This window comes from Ambystoma mexicanum, chromosome 2q (assembly GCF_040938575.1).
Source record: "Ambystoma mexicanum isolate Mex_15411 chromosome 2q, UKY_AmexF1_1, whole genome shotgun sequence".
NCBI classification, from domain to species: Eukaryota; Metazoa; Chordata; class Amphibia; order Caudata; family Ambystomatidae; genus Ambystoma; species Ambystoma mexicanum.
The window spans coordinates 1,463,454,542-1,463,480,854 of NC_090924.1; the positions used below are offsets into that span (position 1 = coordinate 1,463,454,542).

General features: G+C 46.4%; 1 pseudogene; it reads right to left on the minus strand.

The window, feature by feature from the left end:
• Positions 1 to 15,214: 15,214 nt before the first annotated feature.
• The window catches only part of LOC138570266 (zinc finger protein 850-like), a 177,673-nt pseudogene continuing 166,574 nt past the window's right edge, over positions 15,215 to 26,313 (minus strand).

Below are 26,313 nucleotides of genomic sequence, written 5' to 3' on the forward strand. Positions count from 1 at the left end.
TCTGGCGGGTGATGGATGGTGTATTTACATGACCTGTACTCCTGAAGAATATGCAAGGAGAGGAGAGAGAGCTTGGGAAGAGTGTGTAGAGCATGGTTGCTTATCAAAGGTAGCCTGCATGGGACAAGGCAGATGGAAGAGCTGAGGGACGTCAATGTAACAGGGAGGGTATTTGTTACTTAAGAAGCCACGAAAGGGTGGAATGTTGGGAAGGAAACTATTCTACCCCCCTTTGCATCACTCCAGGTGAACAACACGTGCTTCTGCCAAGGGGGAGGCGCAGCCACCCCTCCCCACAGTGTCTTGGTGCCTAATAGCCTATAGCAAACCCCACATATAACATAGCACTAGCCCCGACATGAGAAGCCAGTTTGAACTAGGCCCAATGCCATCTTTTCCACCAGGCCCAAAAATCCATCTCTCTTTAGAAATGCTTCCTTCCCCAGCACAGCCTGCCGAGACCCTCACCTCCCCTTGCCAGCTCTGTGCAAAGCCTGTTCAAGCCCGCCATGCCTTGTTGCAATCGGGTAGTATCATTTTTGAAAGAATGTGCTCCGCAGAGAGGGTGAGAGGGTGACAAGCCATAAGCCCAAGTGCCCATTCATCTCCACTAAACTGCCCGTGCCCTCTCCACCCCCACCCTGCCACGTCAGAACCCACCAGCCCTGATACCCCAGTCCTTTTCATGCTGACCCCTCGAGCATTGACCATTCCAGAACACCCAGCCCAGCCCTAATCTCGCACCACAGTTTTATGTTCATTCGGATTTTCAGGTATATTGCTTGCATTTTGGCGTCTGGGAATATGGTGAGGTAGGCTGGCAGTTCATTAATGGATCTGATATCTCTCTTACATTGTAGGTTAAGATTGTATTTTGTTTTTTCTTCAATGGTTTTTATCCAGTCATTTTTCATTATTTTTGTTTTTGCATGTTGAGGGCGTAGCGTGAGCATTTAATGTAAAATGTCTTCTGTTTTCATATGTTGTTCTAGATTGTTTTTCCACTTGGCAAGCATTGTGTTGTTCATCGCTCCATCATGGGACCTAAGATTTGAATTGCCGGTGTTTTCTCGGCGGTGAGTAACTTGCGGTATAGATCTAGTTGTTTCCATAAGACAATTGAGCTGATGGATTGTACTGCTACTTCGTGTCTGATTCTAGGCATAGGAAAAGAAGGTGGCACTCTTCATGTGTGTCCTGCAGTGCAACAAACTCCATTTCTCGCTCAGCACTGGCCTGTTGGTATGCTATGACCTCATTTTGAAGTTGCTCAATGAGGTTTTCATGTTTTGATTCTAACATCTGGCTTTGCTGTAGTTTACCTTCCAATTGCATGTGCATGACCTTTTCCAGGTCTCCAGTCTGACTCAGCATACTGACCTCTTTATTTTGCAATCGCTCTTCAATTATTTGCAAATGGAAATGTAACTGAACCTTGAGTTGGGCAATTTTAGCCTGTTCCCAGAGCTCAATGTAACATCCCACCAGAATACCAAATATCAGTGCCTACTAATGCAACATCGTGTACCATTCTAGCTTGCCAGCACCCAGTCTCCTGGTCATCCCAGTCTCCCCGAATGTACAGTTTGGCTAGGAGATGTTTGCTGCCCTCTTCCATTTCAATGACCATCATTTTAAACATGTTTTCTTGCAGCCTTATAAACTCTCTCTACACATGAAAAAAAACCTTGCACTTTATTCCTGCTAGATTTCAACAATCAACACCAAATCAGATTACTTTTGCATTACTCTGCACAATTGCATTCCTCTGTATAAATCCATGATTCTCAGGGGTCAAGCTAACGGTGGTATTTTAACAATACATGAATAACATGCCATTCACCTAACCGATGTTGCACTAAAATAACTGGCTTCTTAACAATGCTCTTGTCATGAATCAATAACAGAAAGCTAGATCAGGGCCTATGCCCCCATTTATGTTTCAGATATTTATGCAGCGATAATCAATACAGGGAGTTTGTCCCCTCCCCAATCAAAAGTGCCACACCAATATTCTTTTTTTTTTTATTTTAATTTTTTTAACTTTTTATTGTTTGACTTGACACCACACTTGGAGAAAAAAAAACAGGGAGCAACCACATGGCAACAGCATCAATAAAGGAAAGCATATATCTTCAGCAATATACATCGGATTATCTATGGAATGTAGGGGGGGGAACAGGGAACAACCAAGGTATCGGCATTTGAATAAAAAAAAAAGCGTACAAATAACATGGTAATCACATTATGATGATCATCTAGAAGAGGATTGAGCAGAGTCTGAGGGAGAGGGCAAAGAGGCCAAATAGTCACGGAACATTCGCCAGATGTCCCTTGGCCTTGCATGCGGATGTTGCATCGCGCTCCAGGTCTCTTCGGTGTCATGTGCCCATGTAACCGATTTAAGCCATTGTGAGTACACAGGTGCCCTAGGCCAGAGCCAGCATAGGAATATGCAGCGGACCGCCAGTAGCATACAGAGTCCCGCCAGTTTCCTTGATCTCCGGCCCAGCTGGGGAAAGTTGTGAAAGAGACAGTGTAGTGGGGTGGGGGCAATAGTGTGTTCCAGTATGTCCGATAACGTGGAACAGATGGCGGTCCAGAATTGGGTTAGAAGAGGGCATTGAAAGAGCACATGAATGTAAGATGCTTGATCCATGCCACACCTGGGGCAGCTGGAGGGGGAGTCAGCGAACATACGGTGTAATCTTTTAGGTGTATGATGATATCTATGCAGGACTTTAAATTGTATGAGCTTGAATTTCGAGTTATAAGACACATCTTGAATGTGAGCGCACATTCAAGACCACCTTTCGTCAGTGATCTCCACCTCTAGGTCTTCCTCCCAACTGTGTTTCAACTTAGTAAAGGAAGGGGCTGCCCCAGCCTGCAATAGGGAGTATAGTCTTGACACTTTACCTCTGAAGGATAGATAGGAACAGAGTTCTGCAACTATGGGTTCATCAGGTCATAGTGTAGGAAAATCAGGGTATCTGGATTTGAGGTTCCTCCGAAGGGAGGAGTATTGCAACTATGCAGTGGGCCGGCGCTTGAGTGACGAAGGGAGGTCCGACCACTCAATGAAGTTGCCTTGTTCGTATACATTGCGGAGTGCTAGGAAGCCAGCGTCAGCCCAGCGGGTCACAATAGATTGCGGGATAGGTGGGACGTCAGGGAAGAAGTTCCACAGCGGTAGGTCTCTATGGAATGGGTGTGTTAACCAAAGCCCAAAGTTTGATAAGTGCTAAGGATGTGGTAGCCACGGGGTCTGCAGAGTCGGGATCGGATGGTATAGGTTTGAGGATGAGGGAACCAAGGACTCGATCGGAAACAGTGAGCCTCTCCAGTCGGACATGTGGGTGGGGGTCAGTGGTGTTGAACCAATGAGAGGCGAATTGGGATTGAGCCACCACCCGATACCTAGTGAAGTCTGGAGCACCAAATCCACCCAACTCCTTAGGGGTGGTCAGCGTGGAGAGTTTAAGCTGGACAGCCCCTGAGTGCCAGAGGAAATTGTTACAAATATGGCATAGTGACTTGAAGAATGCATCTCCTGGCCATATAGCTAGATTGGTGAAACGATACAAGAGTTGGTGTAATACTACCATTTTGAGAATTCCAATCCTACCTGCTAGTGAAATAGGGAGCCTAGTCCAACTGGATGTTTTAATGGTCAGGTTTGACAAATATTTCAAATAGTTGTCTTCGCGCAGTTTCGCGGTGTGCCGCGATACTTCTACCCCCAGGTAGGTGATGCTCGATTGAGACCATGTGAAGCCCATTAAATCCGAGGGGGGTCATGTAGAGTCTGTGAGTGGGAATAATGAAGATTTGGAACAGTTTACCTTCAATCCCGATATGTCACCGAACCGGGCAACATCCGCAAGGATAGGGGCAAGATTGGTTTCCGGCGAGCGAATGTACAGAAGAGCTTCATCCGCATAGAGGGAGATGATGTCAGCTAGGCCCACTGTGCGCAACCCTCTATGGGAGTGCGACCGGTGAATCATGTCAGCGAAAGGTTCAATAGCTATGGCAAAGATTAGAGGAGAGAAGGGGCATCCCTGTCGAGTCCCCCTGGCTACCTAAAAGGGGGTGGAACATCGGTCCTCAGTACGGACTCTGGCTGAGGGAGCAGTGTAGAGTAACTTAACACAAGTCAAGAAATTGGGACCAAACTTACATTTCTCGAGGACTTGCCATAGGTATTTCCACGAGACCGAGTCGAAAGCTTTCTGCATGTCTAGGGTGGCTGCCACCGCTTGCATGGTGGGGTTGACACTGCTGATCACGTTGAAGAGTCTTCTTAAATTTAGGGATGTGGACCTACCGGGAACAAATCCTGCCTGGTCGGGGTGAATTATGTGTGGCATAATTGGGGATAGACAGTTAGCTAGGAGTTTAGCGTATATTTTAATATCACTATTAATCAGCGAGAGGGGCCGATATGAGCCACATTGGGAAGGGGGCTTGCCCGGTTTGAGGAGGACTGTAATCAATGCCTCCCGCAGGGAAGGGGGAGGTATACCTTTTTCACAAGATTCCACCCAGAGGGACAGCATATGTGGGACCAAATGTGACTTAAATTGCTTATCAAATTCCATGGGAAGCCCATCGGGCAAGGGGCTTTGCCAGATGCTAATGATTCAATGGCTACGGTGAGCTCCTCGGGAGTGATGGGTCTCTCCAAGGAGATACCAGCTTCTTAGGACAGGACAGAGAGAGGGAGAGAATCCAAAAAGGAATCAATTTCTGAGATTGGGGGGGCCATCAGCTTCCGAGTACAGGGAGGTGTAGAAGGACAGAAATTCTGCGTTGTCTTGTGGGGACACGGCCATGGATCCGTCCGGTCTCATTATGGACGGGATATTAGAGGCACCGAATTCGCGGCAAAGCAGCCTCGCTAGCATACGGCCCGGGCGTTCACCCTCACCATATCTCCTCGCTGAGTGGGGCGAGTCCAGGAATTTGATCTCCCGTTCTGCGAGTTTACGAAAGTTCTCTAGTTCCGAGCCCAATGCCGAGAGCGTGGTTGGAGAGTGATCGAGAGCATATTGGGCCTCGAGATTAGCCAGGGATGATTCGCTGATGGCAACGTCTGCGCGGATTCCCTTAAGGATGCCACATCCCTTGTAAATGGCGATTCCCCTCGTATATGCTTTGAATGACTCCCAGAGCCTAGCGTGTGTTGTCACCGAGCCAGCATTGACCACAAAGAACTCTTCGATAGCAGATTCAAGCTCAGCAGCAAAATCCTTGTCTAGTAATGCATGGGAGCTCATCCTCCAGTGTCGCGGTCTATCGGCATCAGGGCCCCAGTTCAGCTAGATGATAACCGGGGAGTGGTCTGATAGTGTTCTGGGGAGGATAGCCTGGTGGGACATGGACCTAACTAGCATGTCGGTTATAAGCCATCTGTCTATTCTAGAGTGTGAATCGTGGACTGAGGAATATAATGAATACGTGCTGGATTCGGGGAACATTAACCGCCAGGGATCAACTAGTGACAGTCGAGGGAGTGTTGTGAGAATGGTATAAGCCGCTCTGGTGAGCTGTCGAGGACGCGAGCCCGACCTGTCTAGGGTGACATCCAATATAGTGTTAAAGTCACCTCCCTATATAATCGGAATCAAGGGAAAGCTTTCAAGGACAGAGGCCAGGTGCAAGTAGAAATCGGGGTCGTCAACATTTGGGCTGTAAACGTTTAGGATACCTACCTCCTGGTATTGGAGCGTGCCGATGATCAAGACATATCTGCCAAGGGGGTCTATACGTGAGTGATTGCATACAAACTTAAAGCTTCTGTGTATTAGAGTGAGAGTGCCGTGACTTTGGGTGGAATAGTTAGTATAATATCTTTGGGAGCCCCATTGCTTAGCCAACCGTTCACACTGCTTGGAGCGAGCATGGGTTTATTGGAGGCAAAGAATTTTGACACCATGGCGCTCAGCATGTAACTGTATCTGGTGCATCTTTTTGTGATTGCCCAAGCCCCGGACATTCCAGCTCATGAAAGTCAGGTCGTCACTCGTTTCAGCCTCAGCAAATAAGTTACTAATTAAGAGGAAGTCCATTGATCCGGGAGTGAGCGGATCTCTACCGATGTATATAAAATGTGGTGCTGTGGAGCATATGGCGCCCCTAGTGGACGTAAAGTCATTTTTAACCATAACTAGCCCCCCACCCATCCTCCCACATCCATCCCCCAACAAAAAGAGAGTGCTAGGCATCTGCGCCTGGGGGGCTATGCGATGGTGCAGCAGACCGGGCAGAGCATAAGGATAATAAACAATGCAGCAGTAGTAAGTAGAATACATAGTATTGGCGCAGGGGAGCAGCAGGGCCCCAACATGAAAGGATGAAAGCGGCCTGGGCCAGGAGTGTCAACAGTAGGCCCCAGTGCGCCGCCATGAGGGCGACCAGTGAGCCCAGATATGGTTCAGGTGGATGCACAACCCAGGCAGCCAGGCCCAGAGGCTTGAAAACTGGCTGTGGGATAGTCTTCAAGCTGGGTTCTCGTCCGGGTGTCAGAGCTGATCCGAAACACAGTAAGGCCGTGCGACAGCCAATGTCAGTGTCGTCAAGGATCGCCGTGCCAACAAGAGCAGAACAGGTGGCTGAAAATTTTCATAGGTGTGTGGGTACCATAATAAGCCTGGTCAGCCATGGAAGCATAACTGATATAGGAGCGAGCAGGGGTCATCTTAGGTCTTAACCCATGTCGTGGGAAGGAGAGGGTCATCCAGGAAAGTGTTCATCGATGAATTTCGACACCTCCACTGGGATAGTGAAGAAAAAAGTTTGGTTCGAGTATTCAATCCTTAACTTCGTAGGGAAGAGCATGGAGTACTTGACTCCCAAGTCATGAAGTCTCTTTTTCACAGCGAGAAAGGTCTTGCGCTACTGCTGCACAGCGATAGAAAAATCAGGGTAGAGATGAATTCTTGCCGGCCCAAGGTGTAGTTCCCCCTTGGCCCGAGCCGCACAAAGCAAGGCATCACAGTCATGGAAGTTTAGGATCCTAGCGATGATGGGGCGAGGAGGAGCACCCGGACACGGCTTAGCAGTGAGAGAGCGATGTGCCCTCTCAACCGTGAAGTGTGAGGAGAGCTTCGGAGTGTCTAGTATTGTTAAAAGAAGACGTTCAACATAGTCCTCCATGGGCTCTTTGATGTTGTCCTTGGGGATACCAACAATGTGCAGGTTATTTCGCCTGGAGCGGGACTCGAGGTCGTCGTTCTTCTTTTCCACCGCTGAGACTCGACTGGTGAGAGTGGAAACCGCGGCCCGCAGAGAACCCAGGTCGTCTTCAGCCGTGCCTACTCTGGTTTCAATCTCTGTGACCCGGCTGTCTGTTCTTTCCATATGGGCTTTTATAGAAGAGATTGTACCGTTCATATCATCTAATTTAGATTGCAGTGCGGTGAATCCTTCTCGCATGTATCCTAGCATCCTCTGCGAGTCATCGGAAGGCGATGGTGTAGAGGCAGCCGGCGTTTCTTCTGGGGGATCAGGTGGTGACTTGGACGGTGTCTTGGAGAACATATTGAGCGAGCTTTGCTTCTTCCCAGTGCCAGCGCCCTTTGTCATGGTGATGGTGGAAGTAGGGCTACCGGGACACCAATGGGTGCAAACAAGAGAGCGTGGCAGGTTTCTGAGTTGATGGTTGCTTAGATGAGGGGGCGTCAGCAGGATGGTGGTGAGATTCAGCCGGCGCCGACCTCCGCGCAGTAAACTCCAGCCAGCCAGAGGAGCCGATGCGACACACCGGTCCCTCAAGGTGTGGGCGCTGTTATAGTGCTATGAGCCCGAAGCCATAAGGAAGATGTAACTAGGAGGATGATACAGATGGAGATTCCACCAGTGATGGCAGTAGGGGCTCCAGGGCCCCTGACTAGTGTAGCAGTAAGTGTAGGTAGTACGAGGGTAGCAGAGCACCCTGAGCTGGGGTTGAATTCAATGAGTTGGGATTGCGCAGCTATCCAGGCGTGGGTTTGCTCTCCAGATGCGAGTGGCCTTAGGGGACCAAGGGATCCCATGTCCCAAGCTGTTTTTATCAGGGTATGGCAATCAGCAGGAGAGCGACTATCAGTTCAGGCTCTGTGATCGTAGAGGTTGGGTTCAGTGGGGCTGAGAGTGTGCTGACCCCGTGAGCAGGTGGTCCGGTAATCAGGTCTCCTCAGATGTGGCGTAGAATGCGGGCTCAACCAACCTGCAACATGTATAGGGGATCAAGGATAACAGACTGGAGTCCCCTGGGATAGTGGTGTTACTCCCACAGTCACGTTGTTGCGTGGGCCCCCACAGGTCACAAGGGGGGACAAAGGGAAGGGCGAGGGCAGCCTCCAAAGTGTAGGGCCGCGGCGCGAGCCCGCGCCGGCCGAGCCAGGCCGCCGGCCGGAATTGTACAGGGCAGAGCCAGGCCCCACGGGCTACAGGAGCTGGCACCCCAGAGCCCATGCGCGCCCCCCTACCTTGTTGCAGATACAGCCTGTGTGGAATCAGGAGGGGGACGGCAGTGGAGGGCGAGCCGGCCCCGGGAAGGCGTGGGGGCTCACAGTGGTATCAGTCAGCGGGGGGACTCCGACGCCTCCGGGCGTCCCAGGAGTCGGTCGAAGGAGCCAGCGAGGGATATAGGTGAGCTCCGTGGGCCAGTTGGGGCCGTGTAGTTCGTGGGGCCGGGGAGGCGGGAGCAATCACCGCAGTCACAGCAGCCTGGCTCACCGAGGAGGGCTCGGACGCCCCTCCCCCCGGCGGCCTGCAGCACCGCGCTCCCAGGTAGAGAGGAGAGCCGCAGTCGCTGGAGCCGCGGGACGGGTCGGCCAGGCGCAGGCGGCCTCGGTCAAAGGCGGGTGTCGCAGCTATGTCCAACAGGGGCACGGGAGTCGGACGGCTTGTGTCGGAGGGTTTCCCCCGTCCGCTCCGTCGGCGCAAGCTGGATTGGGTGCACTTGAAGGGTCTTTTTTTAAAGATTTTATGCTCTCCCGGTCCGGAGCGGTGAAGTCAGGCGGCCATCTTGCTTCAGCGCAACAGCGCCCCCACCAATATTCTTTTTATGTTCAATCTAGTCCTGTCTGTGATTCAAATGGAACCACGTAGATCCCTCATCCTTTAGCAATAGGTAAGCCAAGAACCAGGCTGTGTATGTAAAGAATATATATTTATTAATAAAGTTCAATAAACACCCTTGAACTGTGGACACTTTTATCTGTCTTACTTTGATACCATGCCTTCCTTATACATGGTGTCAGAGGTGGGATATAATTCAACTCATACAAATTGAAAATCCATGCTGATAATTATTGTACCACCAGAAAGGGAAAATAGAATTGTTCAACTCCTTGACTCTGACCGTGTATCCATGCTAAAAGAGGTTCTGCTCGCTCAACTACGTATCCCAACGGGTCAACAAGATCTGTTCTTTAAAACTCTCTCTCCCACTATAATATACAGCAGTGGGATCGAATAATACTCAAAGTTTGACCAGCCTTTACCTATATTAGATCTAGTTCCTTAAAACCCCCTGCTCCTTAACCTTTTTATTTTGGTGCCCAATTGCCATCCGTTGCAGGGCCATCAGGGTTAGAGACCAATTTAGCAAAGTCAATCCCTTCGGAAGAATCAGACGACTTCGAAACTTTATTCGAGGGAGTCGAGACCTGTTTTTTTCTGATTCAGAAAAAAAACACAAAAGGAACCCTTACCCCAAATGGCCAGCCTAGCAGGTGTCATAGCCCAGTTGGCGGCCCATCAGATGCAGGATGAAGCTAGGATCCAAGGAAATGTAACAAAATTGGTTGAGTTGCAAGCTAGGCCCCTACTACAACAGGGGATACTTCAACCATACCTCGAAGGCGAAGATATAGGGATTTTGTCTTGAATTTCAAATGCCTAGCTGAACAACTAAGATGGGAAGAAAACTTTAAAATGTGCTATTTGGCTCCTTTGTTGAAAGGTGAACTACAAACCGCCTATCAACTACTTAATCTTGGCCAGGGAGCCATCTTTGTATTCATCAAAGAAGGGTTGTTGAAAAGAGTGGGGCAAACTTGCAATTTTTAGTGGCAGAAATTGAGGGCCATTAGAATGGGTGAACGTGCCAAAAACAATGTAGCCCTTTGAATCAATAACAAATCCCTAGAAGATTTAATAGAAATGATCACCTTTGAACAGTTAATCAATTCTGTAGTTGCCTTACAGTTAAATCGACCTACCCTAGCCATGACCATTGAAACTGCCCAAAACCACTCAGATGCGGCCAAACCCTTCCACTAGGCACATCGAGGGGAGGAACGGAAAGATTATATACCTACCCTATATACCTACCCACCAACCTCAACCTAAGCGAGTAGACAAACAAGGAGTGTCATATTGAATCAAGGAATGGATACCGAAAGAAAGACTAGAAATGAAGGAGAAACTTAAAGGAAGCAGACCACACCCTCTTATCTGCTTTTCCTGTAGAGAAATGGATCATTTAGCTAGTCACTGTCTGACGAATTTAAGGGACGAACCTATGGAAATAGGCTGTTTAAAGGGAGAACCCAAAGACGTTTCAGAGACCTTTAGAATATGGTTATGTCAGTCTTCTGCTGACTTCAAACATGAAAAGGCTTATGTTAATGGGAAGCGAGTTAAGGCATTAATTGACTCGGGTAGCAAGCAAACCACTATACAAGCTGACTTGGTCACAACAACGGACCTCGAGAATGCTACCTTTGTTTGAGTTACCTGTGTACACAGGGACAATGAAGTATAGCCCAAAATACCCATACACATTAACATCTGGGGCGAGTCCTGTTTAATATCTTCAGCCATCAATTCCTGGACTCCCTAAGGAAGTTATTCTGTGTTAGGATTTCCCTACCTCGTCTACTCTCTTGCAGGAAAGCCCACCTCCCTTTGGATATTTATTTATTTTGTATTTATTTATTTAAATTTATATAGCGTACAGCGGTCCATAGGCATCGTGCTGCTGTTACAGAATACTTGCTTACTACAGACTTTACTACAGACTTACTTAAGAAGAGCAACAGTGCAGACAATGTTGCCGCTAGTCCCCATGGATCTGTCATCAGGTGGCCAGGACACGACCATCGCTATTGGAACAAGTTCCTGGGGGTGGACCAGTGCAGGAGAATCACCAGGATGAGGGGTTTTCGGGGAGTGGAAGTGGGACACTGAAGGGTCAGATGCAGAAGGTATCCCCTTCCCTGTAACACATTTTCCCCATCCCACCTGGTAGAATGCATAGGAACTGAACCCCACCCCTACCCCAATACAAACACTTTCTCATGGACAGCTCACTGTGAGAGAAAACGGACTAATACCACATTCGTATATCCGACATGCCCCAACACCAGGTTCATGTAGAGGTAGGCAATCACTGATAATTACACACACCTAACTTCCATTAGATTTCACCACACGGATAAAAGGCAGAGCAAGAAAGCACACTCTAAGCAAGGCAAAACGCACGAAAAAGCAGCAGTTCTGAAATGGCAGTTTAATATGAAGAGAAAGACGGCGAGACCAGAACGGGCTGCAAAGAGGGGATTGCCCAGGGCCTTTTCAGAGGTAGGAAACTGCTACTTTCACAAGCCCTCGAGAAGAAGAAATATAAGACAGGGATTTAAAGCTCAAGAAAGGCACATTGTGAGGTGAAGGAACCCGGGGCTCTCCTGCATCGATAGCCGAGGTGGGGAGGAGCGATTGCCGCTGTGGTACTGTCCTTGGCTCTGACAACAAAGTCGCTCCAATAAAGTCAGCACAGCCGGTGAGTCAGGGAGACTGATAGAAGACTGGTCTGTGTTAGAACCAAGGTTGCAAGCATTGTATGATGAAATCTGCAAAGAACTGAGCTAAGGCATATGTGATGAGCAGTGTGAATGTACATTGAATATCCAAGGAGTGACTGAACTTTTGGTAACCCCAAGATACTGTATACAGAGTGATCCGGCATCACGTGGGTGCTCATTCAAAGGACTCTGTTAGGTATCCAACTGAGAGTTTTAAATTGTGAACCCATGTCATCGAAGTGGCCCTGCAATGGGTCAAGCCAAACCCAGTGCATATTCGAAAGTCTTCGATAGATATACGAACTGTAATTTGTCCGAGCCGGGCTGAAGGAGACTTATTGTGAAAAGGGGATCTGAGTCCAATGGATGGGGATCCGGGATGACCCGTGAGTCACCCGAGAAAAGCTTGTGGTACAAAAGGTATCTATGCCCGGCTGAGGGGGGATCCAAGGTGAGAGTGTATCGCCGTGTGTGAATACTTGGAAAGGAACTCTGTCTGTTTGATACATCAGGACCTCTGAAGCAAGAGACTTTTGATAACTTAAGAGACTTGAGCATAGAAGGCCCTGATGCTTGTAAAGGAACTGTGTCCTTGTGGCATAGAAACCCAAGAGTGTGCTATGCTCAATTGAACCACCTTGTCCCATACAAAAAACATGGGAAAGGGAGGCCAACGCCTTGAACATCCTGACTTATAATTCTGTGAACACTTCTTTCTTTTTCATGAACATTTCCCCACACTATTTGTAAAATTAGCGGTAAGGATTGGCAATTGTTTTTTTTAGTATAAACTCTTTTATTTTGACGAGACTCTATTAGGACTGTATTATTATTTTGATGGTCGTAGCTTGCTCCCATCTTAGATTTAGGTTTAGACAGGCGTTTATTACACCCTTTATAAAGTTCAATAACACCCCTGAACTGTGGTCACTTGTGTGTCTTACTTTGATACCATGCCGTCCTTATGCACTCATTCCTATACCCAAATGCAAGGAGTGCCCCCCTTCCTTACATATTCCTCCTTTTTTACGTTGCCTAGACACCTCTGTCTGTACTTACTGCATATACATTCATTTCATCAGACATTTAATTTGTCATGCCTTTACTTCATAATGCCTTTACTTCATGCCTTTATTTCTTCTGCATCTTCAAGTTGTGAAGATGGCCATGCATGTGGTTAGAGTTAGCCTAAGGTTGAGGTTGGGGTAATGCAGCATCTAACAACTCAGCCGTACTCTTTAAAATCTGCAGGAGCTGGCCAATCCAGCTGCAGTCTCTACCTCTCCTGTCCCCTCCCAGGCCCTCTGCACGGCACTGGCCTCACATTTCATCTCTAAAACCCAGGATATCCTGTCCAATCTCTTGTCCTCTCCTCCTTCCCCCTCTATTCTCTCCTCTACCCCTGACCTCCCTGTGGCCACCTCTCCTCCCTTCTATGCCGCTGTTGACCCAAGACAAGGTTTCTAGAGCAGTACAATCTATGAAAGTCTCGCCAAAACAGGTTCTTCCCTGTTCTTCCAAAACCATCAAGGACCATATTGACACCCTCACTCCACCCTTGGCCGACTTCTGCAATCACTCTTTCCCCACTGGAACCTTCCCTCCCCCCCTAAAGCACTCTCTTGTGCACCCTCTTCTCAAGAAACCCTCAGCCGACCCCTCCTGTTCGGTTAACTATCGCCCGATCTCCATCACTGCTTTCCTGGGCAAACTCTTGGAAAAGCTTGCCATCTACCAGCTTAATCTTCACACTGAATCTGTTGGTTGTCCCCATGACCATCAGTCTGCCTTCTGAGCAGCCAGTAGCACAGAAAGTGCTCTGCTGAACATCCATGAAGACCATCTTGCTACCTTTGATGGTAATCACCCCTCTGTCCTCATCTTACTCAATCTCTCTTTTGCTTTGACACGGTCAGCCATGCCATCCTGCTCAACCGGCTCCAAGATAACCTGGGTATCACTGAACCTCTTTCCTCTTGGACTGACCCTCCCAGGTCCAACTTGGGTCCTTCCTCTCCTCTATCTCACTCTCTACATGTGGTGTTCCCCAGGGGTCTATCCTTTATCCTTGGCTTTTCAACCATTACCTGGCACCACTTGTGCACTGCATTGCTGCTCTCTGCTACAACTTTCAATGATCTGCGGATGAGCACGTTTTCAGTCTCCCCTCTGCTGCCACTTCTCCCTCTCTCATCGCGGATTTTCTGTCTGCAATCCAGGAGTGGTGTGCCGCCAATGATCTCTGCCTTAATGCCAGTAAGACAGACATCCTCCTCATCGGCACACCTGGCCCTTCCTTTCCTGTCACTCTCTGGCCGGCCTCCCTTAGCCCTCTTCCTGCTCCCACCTGTGAGGCTAACAACTTCAGGGTCATCTTTGACTCCACACTCTCCTTCTCTCCTCACATCTCTGACATCTCTAAGAAGTCAAACTACCAACTCCACCTCCTCAGAGGTATTCTTCCTTTCCTCACCTTCCCCCAGAAGCTCACTGTCTCCAGAGCTCTGGTTCTCTCTAGGCTGGACTACTGTAGCAGTCTCTTTTTAAATCTGCCTGCCTCTACTCTCTGCCCTCTACAACTCATCCAGAACAGGACTGCAAGACGTGCCCTTGGCCTCAAGACCATCGATCATATCTCTCCAGCCCTGAAAACTCTACATTGGCTACCTGTGGGTGCAAGGATCAAGTTCAAGACCCTCTGCATTGTCCACAAGGCCTTCCGGGGCCAGGAACTGCAATAACTCCAACTCTTTCTTCTGAAATATCTTCCTACTCAAGCTCTTCGTTCCTTCACCTCCAACTCCTTGAGGGTCAGTCGCTTCTCCAAGCAATGAGTTGAGGGTTGATCTCTTTCTTCGGCTGGCGCCTCCTTCTGGAACAGCCTCCCTGCTCTCTGATTCTTGAGAAGAACTGGTTCCAGAAGCACCTCAAGACTTTCCTCTTTGCTTCAGGCTTCTCTATTCCTCTCCCCTGCTGATCTCCCGTCTGATACTGCACTGGTCACCTGGCTACCTTCTGAACTTCGGACCCAGGTCCCTGCCTGCCCAGTTGCACACCTGAACTGTCTCCTGGCAACCCCTGCACTTGGGTCTGTATCTGCAACCCTACAGTCCCCTTACCTGCACTTATGTAACACCCTTGCACTTGCCACCTGTTGGCTGCACTACTAGGCACTCGCCCATCCTCCTCTCCCCCTGGCACTTTTCCCCTGCACTTGCGCAATCTCAATGTCACTAGGCCTAGTAAGCTTGTTGTGTTTTGTCCACCCTCTGTTTCCCCACACTTGCCTTGTTGCGCCTTGAAACACTATATAGGCGTTTTATAAATGCCATATCATATCATAATGGGTGGCAGGGGGAGGAGAAGTACAGGAGCAGAGAAATCTGTTCCAATGGCTTGCACTATAGAGAAAACATTTTAATCAATCAAGTTTATTCAGACAATGTTCATACAGCATTTACTAAAATACCTGTTTTATTACATCAGTTTATCATTATAATTCATACCATTACTATATCTTTTTTTTCTTTATATCTTTTGAACTATATCCAATGTTTACCTTAATTAATATTCAAAAACATTTTCCATAAAGGAAACAATATGTAAAAAAAAGTATTACTACATAATATTTTGTCCTCCCACCAATTCGTTGTAGTTGAAATAGGTATTTGAAAAATTATTTATGGGATTGTAGTCCTATGATTCAGCACGCTACATGCTGAAGCATCATAGACATACATACGATTCATGTACAAGTACATATATCCGGTCTTAGCAGCAAACATCTCAACAATACATTTCATTTCCCTCTTTATTTCAAAATACATTTCATACAAATATCACTGTCCCTGTCCTGCCACAAGAAATTGATCACCAAATAACTCTTCAATCTAACACTCTGTGCTTTCCCTGGCATGAGTTACCCCCACGCTTCCCCTCTTGCTGCATATCCCCTACATTAGGGTTGTGACTCTACTAGAACTATTAAAGTGTATTCTCCATGTACACATGGAGCTGGCCCAATTGCAGGGGTGGGTCATCAATAGTCGTGAACATTAAGAAAGCGGATCTAAGACACCAAGGTTTGTGCGGTCACAAACACTGGCTATGCAGTGGTTTATATATATATATATATATATATAGGGCATAAAGAAACAAATGCACCAGTGCATAGCCCCTGCAGGCTCATCTCCTGGGACTACCTGGGGGTAGATGTAGCCAACAGTAGAAACCCAGGTAGAATTTAAGATACACCAGAGTTAGCTGTCTGGGTTCCATTGTCTAAAGGTAGCGTTTCCACCCTGGCAAGTGTTTACATTCCTTATAGTTAATTACCAGTGAACTAATACTAACATGTGTCAATAGAACATTCTCAGACCCCTCCCTGAATTTTTCTTTACCAAGACATGTGTCGGTCAATTTTACATAAATACTCTCAGCACATCCCAGAATTCCTTGAGCTGGATGGCAATGAACATGGATTTAATATCTTTTAAAAAAAGAGGTCCTACAGGCTTCCTTTGTATATAGTTATTTGAGTGCACTTCCGAAGTGGCTATCAGACCCAGACTTCACAGTTTGACACAATGTAGAAATGGGCTGGGTATTTCTTTTATTCCAGTACTTTGGTGCAGACTCTGTGCATTCTCGCCATAATATTATGTGCTTAGTCCATTCTACAGAGTGGGTGAGCTCCTAATGGCTTCTAAGAGCTAATTACTGATAGGAATACATCCATACCATCTCTTCACTTGACAACTATGGGAAGATTGCAATCTTCCAGGATCTCCTAAAGACTAGTCCTCTGATGGATCCTCTGATGAGTGATCAGGTGTGAGGAGCGGTAAAAGCTTTTCCTGCACTCTGTGCAGCGGTAGGGCTTCACCCCAGTATGAATCCTTTGATGACGTATCAAATGTGAGGATTGACTAAAGGTTTTCCTGCACTCTGTGCATTTATGGGGCTTTTCTCCAGTATGGGTCCTTTGATGACGTATTAAATGTGAGGATTGACTAAAGGTTTTTCTGCACTCTGTGCACTTATGGGGCTTCTCTCCAGTATGGGTCAAGAGATGCCTGCTCATAGCCGACAAGTGACAAAAGCTTTTCGTACACTTTGTACAGTTGTAGGGCTTCTCACCAGTATGGACCTTCTGATGGCTTATAAGAGCTGAGGAAGAACTAAAGCTTTTCATGCACTCTGTGCACGTAAAGGGCTTCTCCCCAGTATGGACCATGAGGTGCCGTTTCATAATCAAAAAGTGACTGAAGCTTTTCTTACACTCTGTACACTTGTAGGGCTTCTCCCCAGTATGGACCCTGAGATGGCTTAACAGACCTGATGAGTAACTGAAGCTTTTCTTGCACTCTGTGCACTTGTACGGCTTCACCCCAGTATGGATCCTTTGATGGTTTATCAAAGCTGAGGTCTGACTGAAGCTTTTCTTGCACTCTGTGCACTTGTAGGGCTTCTCCCCAGTATGGGTCCTTTGATGGTTTTTTAGAGCTGAGGTCTGACTGAAACTTTTATTGCATTCTGTGCATGTATAGGGCTTCTCCCCAGTATGGGACCTCTGATGGGTTATGAGAGTTGAGGCCTGCCTGAATCTCTTCTTGCACTCTGTGCACTCATAGGGCTTCTCCCCAGTATGGACCTTTAGATGGCTTATCAGACCTGATGAGAAGCTGAAGCTTTTCGTGCACTCTGTGCACTTATGGGGTTTCACTCCAGTGTGGGACCTCTGATGGGTTATCAGAGTTGAGGGCTGACTGAAACTCTTCTTGCATTCTGTGCACTCATAGGGCTTCTCTCCAGTATGGATCCTCTGATGCACGCACAGATTTGAGATTCGGGTGAAGCTTTTCTCACACTCTGTACACTTATAGGGTCTCTCACCAGTGTGGGATCTCATGTGTGTGATTAGACTGGACCTCTGAGTGAAGCACATCCCACAGTCCCTGCAGGTAAATGATTTCTCCATTGTATGAATGCCCCTAGATGTTGAGGGCATTGACTTCTCCTGAGAGGGTGATGATTTATTTGCTGGTTCTTTGTAATGGCATTGCCCATCTTCTATAGTATTCCCCTGCACATCCCATCTTCCCATCTTCATTTCCAGGTTCTTGGTCATAGTGGCAGCTTCAATCTCTGTTGAAAGAAGCAAAGATGACAGATAATATTTTTATGTCATTGTACAATAGCACTGGTGGTGAGGTGCCTCGATCCCCCACAAATACTCTGGGAGGTACTGCGTGAGGCTATTTGTCTCCCTGTCCAACAAAATCAATACAGGACTTTAGGGAAAGTCAAAACAACTTGAGAAAAGCATGATTTGCAAATTGATAGCCTTGTACAGCAATTGATGTAATTATGATCATCAGCCATGTGTTTGTTTGCATTTTTCTCTTGATATTTTCAATCCTGCACACTTCTTCCTATAGTCAATCTGCAGTGTGAATGCTCTTCCCCTTTTCTGCTGTTTCTCCTCATTAAGTATAAGTGTGATACACTTTTGGGTCTTCCGTCGTGCGTACCAGCAATCGTAATACGGTACGAGTTCGGTCTGAGGCCACTAAACTCCCATTGTCGATGGAAAAAACGGATTCTCTGTAAGAATCTGACTTTTCTGCCACAAAATACAATTACTCTGTACGAGTTGATTGGTAAAAGTCCACAGGGTGGTATGTTATGAAACAAATGTGAAAATTCAATGGTGGCGAAAGGTTTGTCACTCTCGAACGTACTGGAACACTTAGAAAGTGCAAACAAATTCACGACCCGACACGACTGGTGCGAAACCTCCAATGCCCTGACTAGAATTAAACACTATTCCAATATACACAACGAACATAAGAAATGAGGGGAAAGTGTGTATTTAGCTCAACTGCCCTCTCCTTACCTGAGGAGGATGGTGAAGAGATTTTGATATAATGTATGAAATCAGAGGGAATTGCAATGCGCTCGGTGTACACCAGTCCCATACAAATCTTTTAGTGGGTCTGTGGATTGGAGTGTGAAAGTCTTAAACACTCAGTAATGGATTGTACTGTTTTATGGAATCTACGCACACTATGCTTAAGCCATTGTAGTCATGATCCTTTGTTGAGTAAAAATGTTTGGGAGCCATAATTTTGCATGCCAATTATTTAACTCAAATATATTCGCTTTCACGTTTTTTGAAGATGATTAACCTCCTAGAGTGATTCTTGGGCTGACTGTCATGGCGACTCCTTGTGATTTATACTTTGGTGACTGTGTTTGGGGAAACTAATTGAGATGATTGCTGGGAGTTTGTGTTAGTTGTACTGATTATACTAAGCTTTTATACAATTGCATGAACATTTTAAAGTATACATTTTTGATTTAGTATTTGTAAGCAAATTCTATAGATGTCTCTTTGATGATTTTAACGATATATGGTGTGTAATGTTTAATTATACCATAAGCACAATAATCTATTTTTTAAAGGGTGATACATTTGGACCTTTAAAAGTATTTGAATGTTTTCTTAGCTTTGCCTAATGTGCACTTTAATGCAGGATGTATCTGCTTTCTCTATATGTGAGTATTAGCATCTACGATTTGTAATTTTGCTTTTAATCATATCTTTTTTAGAAAAAGCAAACATGTAAGAATGGCTACATGAGCTTGCACACTCAGCAGTTTAAAACATTAAAGTATGAATAGAACATCAATAAATCCCTCAGGAATAAAAACAGACAATTTATACTTGCATACTACAGGGTTCAGGCTATAGATGGGGTGGCACATGCTATGGGCATGTTTAAAGCTGAACCGGTCGAGTTGGTGCTTAAGGTTTATAATGGGAAATCTTTCTCTGTTGATAGGGTTGGCATGGAGCTGTGGCGTCATAACGATGTTGAGTCCATCCAAGTGGTGGAGAAGACCTTTCTGAAACGAGTATTGAGGCTTCCACGATTGGCCCGAACTTTGCCGTACACCAGGAATTGGGTTGCCGGTTTATTAGTGACCTCATTGCAGCTCAGCCTGTAAGTCACTGGCTCAGAGTTTGGGGGAACAGCAAAGCTGGTTTACCCCATGAGCTAATTAAATACTTAGTTATTCCTAGGGACCCCCACATGAAGATCCCCTGGAATTAGGTATGTAAAAGCAATGTTGTCAGAAGTTGATATGGCTCAATGTTTATATATGAGAGATGTCATGCCCTAAGATCTATAAAAGTAAGCATATTCCAGCGTATACTGGATAAGAGGGAGTCATCTGAGATCCTAATAGGAAACTGCAAGCTCAGGTCTCCAGAATTACTTCTCAGCGCATTGTTATTACCAGGGCATATTTTAATTGTATTACTGGTGGCGGTGGCCTGGTCCAATGGCAATGAAAATCAATCATGCATTCTTTGTGATGCGCCAAAAGAAGACTTGGCCCATTGTTTACTGTTTTGCCCTGTTTTCTCGTATATAAGAGATCACACGCTTACACCACTCTTGCAGGGTCAGGGGTTCCTTCAGCTTGCACCTGCTCTGTGCTCTGTGATACCTGCTATGGGTGGGGGTTTATTATGATTTCTAAAGAATGCGTTCACTTTGAGGACATTTCTTTTAAAAATGTTGTACGGTTTTAATGATGATGGGATGATTTTTATTTTTCAAATGTGTGATGTGTAATTGTCGTTGTTTTTATGGAATGTTCGGTATTCCAGAAATAAACTTCTACTACTAATAACATATACTTGCTGTGTAAATTATTTAGTAATTAAACAAACAAGAAGTGGTATCAGCAATTTGTTTTGGCTGTCATTTGTCAAGTGCAGCCTGTAAGCAAGGCTCATGTCAGAGGTATCAATGGGAAAATGAAAGAGAAGGAATAGAAGGAGGGGTAGAGGTTAGAGGAGAGGAAAGTGACAGTGATGAGGATGCGGTTACCAAAGACTGTGAGATCCTCAAAGAGGGCTGGTTCAGACCCAAGTCCCTGTAGAAACTCCGAACTTGGTAGATAATTATTAAATAGGAAGGCCTCCAACAGCCAACACATGTTTAAGCCTGCCATGGTCTTCTGTGATCATCCTGCAAATGGTCTGATGCCTGGCCCCTATATGGATGACTCAGTGTACCCACTGAGGGGGGCCCGGTATAGGCTCAAGGCGAAGAGCATCATCCTGACAGCATCTCCCAAAGCCAAGCAAGAAACTAATACTGCCAAGAAAGAAGTGTGGGCACTTAAAACCCCAAAGACTGTCGCTTTTGTTTTTCACCAGGAAGAGAGGGTTTCAGAGAGAGATGGAGGGATTGTGGACCACAATCCTGCAGAGAAGCCCGGTTTATTTTCATGTGTTTAAATCTCATTCAGGAGAATCTCACAACCTGGATTTGAGTCATATGGTGGTTGAATGATGCACTTTATGAAACTTCCAAGTTTATACTGTCAGGAGGCCATACAGAATGCACGAAGGACCAGAGTCAGACGTCATACAACAAAACAAAGGATAGTTCACACAGCACACCAAAAAATACCATTGTCTCCCACTGGGTGCAATGGCTATTGTCCTCCAAGTCGTGTCACCAGGCTTTCCAGTTTCCCAAATCCTTCTTACATGGGCTAGCTAGATGTGGGCTTTCCGCTGGCCCTTACCCCAAGACTCTATAAGGTGAACTTAAAAGGCCCCTGTCCAATCCTGTCAAGTCTTTATTCAGTCCGCTGACATAAATCAGCACCTGACAATCAACTCCTCTTGACAGTTCTCTCTCCTGCTTCCTTCTGACAACAGCCTCCTTCTGAGTGTATCATCTCCTCCTCACAACCACCACCACATGACACCCACCACCTGACAATCTCCTCCTCATCCTCCCAACCACGTCCTTCTGGAGTCACCACCTCCTCCTGGCAAACAACCTCCTCCTGATGTTATCACCTGCTCCTTTTCAACCTCTCACCTCCAGCACCTGCAACACCACTCCTTCATTGTCTTCCACCACTCACCAACCACCTGTGGCTTGAGATTAGGGAAAGGCTGGAGCTCGGACATGGTCCCTCAGTGCACCGTGGACTGCTTTGGGCTTACAGGGCTGCGCTGAGTTGATGTGTCCATCTATGCCCCTCTCTGGTGCAGGCTGAGCTGAGCTCATGTATCCAGGGTGTGATTGTATCACCTGGGACAAAGCTTTGTAAACTCATGAAACACTTTGGGCCTCATAACGTGTGCAGCAGTGTTGAAAAAAGTGGCATTAAATGACAGTAATTCTGATACGACCATTTTACCACCAAATTCCTGCACCTCCATACTACAAGGAAGATTTACCATGGAGAATTACCATTTGTGGTAAATCTGACATAAATCCCCATGCAGTAAAATGGACTCCACAAAAGTGGACTAACATCACCAGGCCACCACTTGTAATTCCTTAGTTAGTCCACAGGACTTAGTGGTGATAATGGTAATCGATTTTAGTGGTAAATAGTGGATTTGCCATATATTTATTGCCAAACCCGTAAAGGGGTCCATTTTGTCAAGTACTGCACAACTCTATGACATTGAATATTGTATCCCCAAAGTGGAAAACTATTTCCAGGAGAGAATGTGTTTTCAAATTAACATCCTGATTTGCATTCTCAGTGTTCAGGAAGCCAGGGTTTCGCAACATTGTATCCGCAGGACCATAGAATCACCATTGGTACCCTGAGAAGTGAATGCTTTGATGATTCGTGTGAATTCTAAGCTCTATTTAAACACGCGCTGCCAATGTTTATTGAATGGTGTTGGGATGGAAATGACCCTATCCCCCCCCTGTAGACGCTTCCAAATAAGGTGTAAACCATATGACGTAATATAACATACAAGGGGGCAACAATCTGCATTATTAGTTGACGACGGGGAATATTCAAGCATCTGAATCTATGAAAGATCCAATGCTGGAGAACTATCAATACTTATCGCTAAGCGCAAAGTGTCTGGACTTCTCTTGATATATGGTTACGTACAATAGTTGATTGTAGTGTTCCAACCTCCAGACTACTGCGGCTGCAGGGGACGTACTCAGGAAAACATTATTTGTAGAGGTCACTAGACTCCTATGTAGGGGACCGCATTGTCCCTTGTTATAACACTTTAGCCTTATACTATTCCTTACAGAGGGCACTACATATCCAAGAGTAGTGCATCTGTTCAATGCATGTGCCTTCCAGACCAGGGTTAGGTCTCACATGCGCCTCGCAGGCATGCACGGTACCCAGAGTATGGAATTAAAAGGAAATTGCAGTCAGAACGCTCGCTCCTCAATATGACAAGTTTCTCCAAGTTACAGTTCTCCTCTACTTGTAGTTTCCCAATGCAGACTTTGGCCTGCTTGTGACCCACTTTCTCTTAATGCTTCTGCCCGACTTCCTGTGATATGGGCCTGTCATTCTGCTCCATAGGCTCCAATGCTACTTCCTGGGAACTGCACATTGTGACTTCCTGGTGATGTTAGCCTTGGTTTTCATTATTGACCCGCCTTACAGATTTTCCTTTGGGTATTACTTTGCAGATCTTTTGGTATTTGATCTCGGCTGTACTCTCAACATGCCTTGCAAATGTTCCTGTACTGTGCCTTGAGAACTACGTTTAGTGTTACTTTATTTTAGATTTGGGAAGAATGCACTTTGACTTTGGAATCCCTGTGACTACTTTTCTATAACCTTCTACTTTTCCCCCTACTTTTTAGCCTATCACCTCTGTTGCCTTAGTATAATATTCCCTTTGGCTGTACAGTGCTCCTGGACTCATTCCCTATTGGAGAGCTTCATTAGTACAGTCATGTCAGTGGGTAGGTCATGTGTCCATTGGCAGCGTGGTCACCTCTTTTCTATGGGCTGAGGCAATAGAGAATACTACTTAGGTTCTGGAGTCAGCACTTCTCTTTGCAAGGTAGAGTTGCACTAACCTTGATCAATGCCAAACACCATGCGAAAAGCATTCACAAACCAATATTAGCAACCAGGACCAATCGGGTTTCTTAGATTGCGGGCTGAATCCCACAATCCAAGCCTGTGTTGCAAGCAACCCGATGGCTGCTTTACCAGCCCCACCATCTTCCCCTACCATTCCCCTCGGGTCTTCGCTCCCCTCCAACCCCCACCTACCTGATTTTTTAGGAGGCTGCTGCACAACCACCGTCGCTTCAACCTCCTGGGCCGTCATGGAAATGGAAGAGGGGCTGCGTACGGAGCCCCACCTTCCAGATCTATAGCAGCCATCTTAAGTATTTTATTTCAATGAACGGGACGCCACAAGGCATCCTGTACATTGAAATAAAATACATTGCTCTTAGCACCCCGGGTTTCCTGATTTAAAACCTGCGGCCCTAACAGCAATAGCGGGCCAGTTCGGTTGGTAACAGTGCCGGGGCCCATCAGTAATATCTTGGGCCCCGGGCCATTATCACTAGATCCGGCTCACCGGAACAGGTTTTATCGCTTAACTATCACCCATTGTCCACAAGGGATCTATAGGACTACTAAGATAAATAAATGATGAAGACTGAAATGTTAACTTTCTTTTTTTGTGTCATTTGAACGCAGTTATATGTGGGGTGAGAACCCCCATACTCCCCGTACATTATTTATTACCCTAGCCCAAACGCACACATATAATTACATTGAAATGCGCACTAAAACATTTGGTATTTTTGGCTTCTGCATTTTGTGACGCGCATATATGGGGTGATACCATCGGCAAGTACTGCGCTATCTCTTCAGAAAATTGTTGTTATATAAAATACAACATCGTTTAGCTGTAATCTTGCAGCTTGCAGTGCTCCTGGCTGAAAATGTATGGACATTGAGACAATAAACATATTGTACTTTCTCACCTAAAGTGCTCTCATCCATACTTTCTCTCTCTTCTTAGTTCTTCTGATTGCTCATCGATGCCACATCTGCCTAAAGCGGTGCAACAACTTCACATTTTACAGTTCCTGGGCAAAAAAGGAACACAAATATATTATTATTATTATTCATTTCTCAGTACGCGCAACTCGCCCATAGACTTCAGTGCTACATAAAGACAGAAACCAAACAAACTACAATCAAGGGAAGGACCACGTAAGGACATATTGACGGAAAATTAAACTAAGACCTCATTACATCTTTGGAAGTGCTCTAGCTGGATACAAACTATTGGTGATTATTTTGCTCCTGGTGGTAATCTGAGATGAAGTAAAGGATGTGGATTCTATGTCAAGACGGGGGGAGCATTATCCTTCATCTTCAATATATTCCTGTCTCCAGCAGTTTCAACAACAAAATGAACTTTGTAACTTCCCATGGGAAAACATGTATTTTTTTTTCTTTTTTAACAAAAAGTACATTTCCCTTTGATCCAGGCAAACTGTAGTCCTAATGTCCTGACCACGTGATCATAGTCCTTCCACTTCCTGTTCTCTCCCTAGCTGCGTAGTATTATGCCTAAGTATAGCTGTGTAAATGCTATGGAAGCGTGCCGCAACGAGCAGAAAGCATCTGCTTTCTATAATTCATAAATATATGCGCGCAATGTTTGTTACACCAGTTACACTAAATTCCATTCGTTCGGAGACGGCGGCTCTGTGCCGCATTCACCGCATGCCTGGGGTCCGTCGTCCTCCACAATAAGCGCACAGGAGCAGCCCCCTACCCTTGGAGACAGTGACAGCGCGAGAAGAGCGAAACGCTCATTGGCTGGGAGAAGCGCCCCCACCTTTGGAAGCGAGGAGACTCTGCCTGACAAAAGCTGAGCACAAAGAGTCGTACAGCATGAACTGTACGCGCTTCGTTCTTGAATAACACAGTGACTATCTTGAAAGAATTAATTACATTCACAAAGGCAGGGAGAGGTTGCATATATCTCGAGAACATTCAAAGCCCTCGACAAACGAACAGAAGCGAGAGAAAGGCTTGCAAATCACACAGCAAGTCACATGCTGTAAAGACTAAGCCCAAGGGGCATTGTCTGAAGCCTGCTCAGCAGGACAGATTGGTGCAGCCACAAGTTAGCATATAGCGAGTGAGTGGGTGTGCCACTGCACCTGACACAGGTGACTAAGGCACAATTACAGCACATAGAATGGCTCAGTTTGAATGGAGTGAGGAGGAACAAGCCGAAGACATAGCCTATAGTTTCAAGGAAGTACTGGGAAACTCACTAGTAGAAGCAGTGGCTCAAGGGGTCAGATCCCTACAGGAAAGACTGGCAACCATTGAGACATATTTGAGCCAGTAGAAGAAAGGCACCAATACCAAAGAAAGCACATCCACAAGGGCCATGCCAGAGGGCCCACAGGGGTGTAAGAAGACCCGGAAGAGTGAGAACCCTACTGAACCCCTGGGTCAACCAGACGGGGCAGAACAAGAGGCCCCTGCGGCTACCGACGCATTTGTAAAACTGCGAGACGCATTTATGCACAAGCCACGAGTGCCGAGCCTCACGACCCCCTACCCTGGGGAGGAAAATATGGGGAATGAGGGGCAGGACTCAGGCAGGACTCAGAGGAGGAGCCCACAGAGACCCCACAGTCCTCAC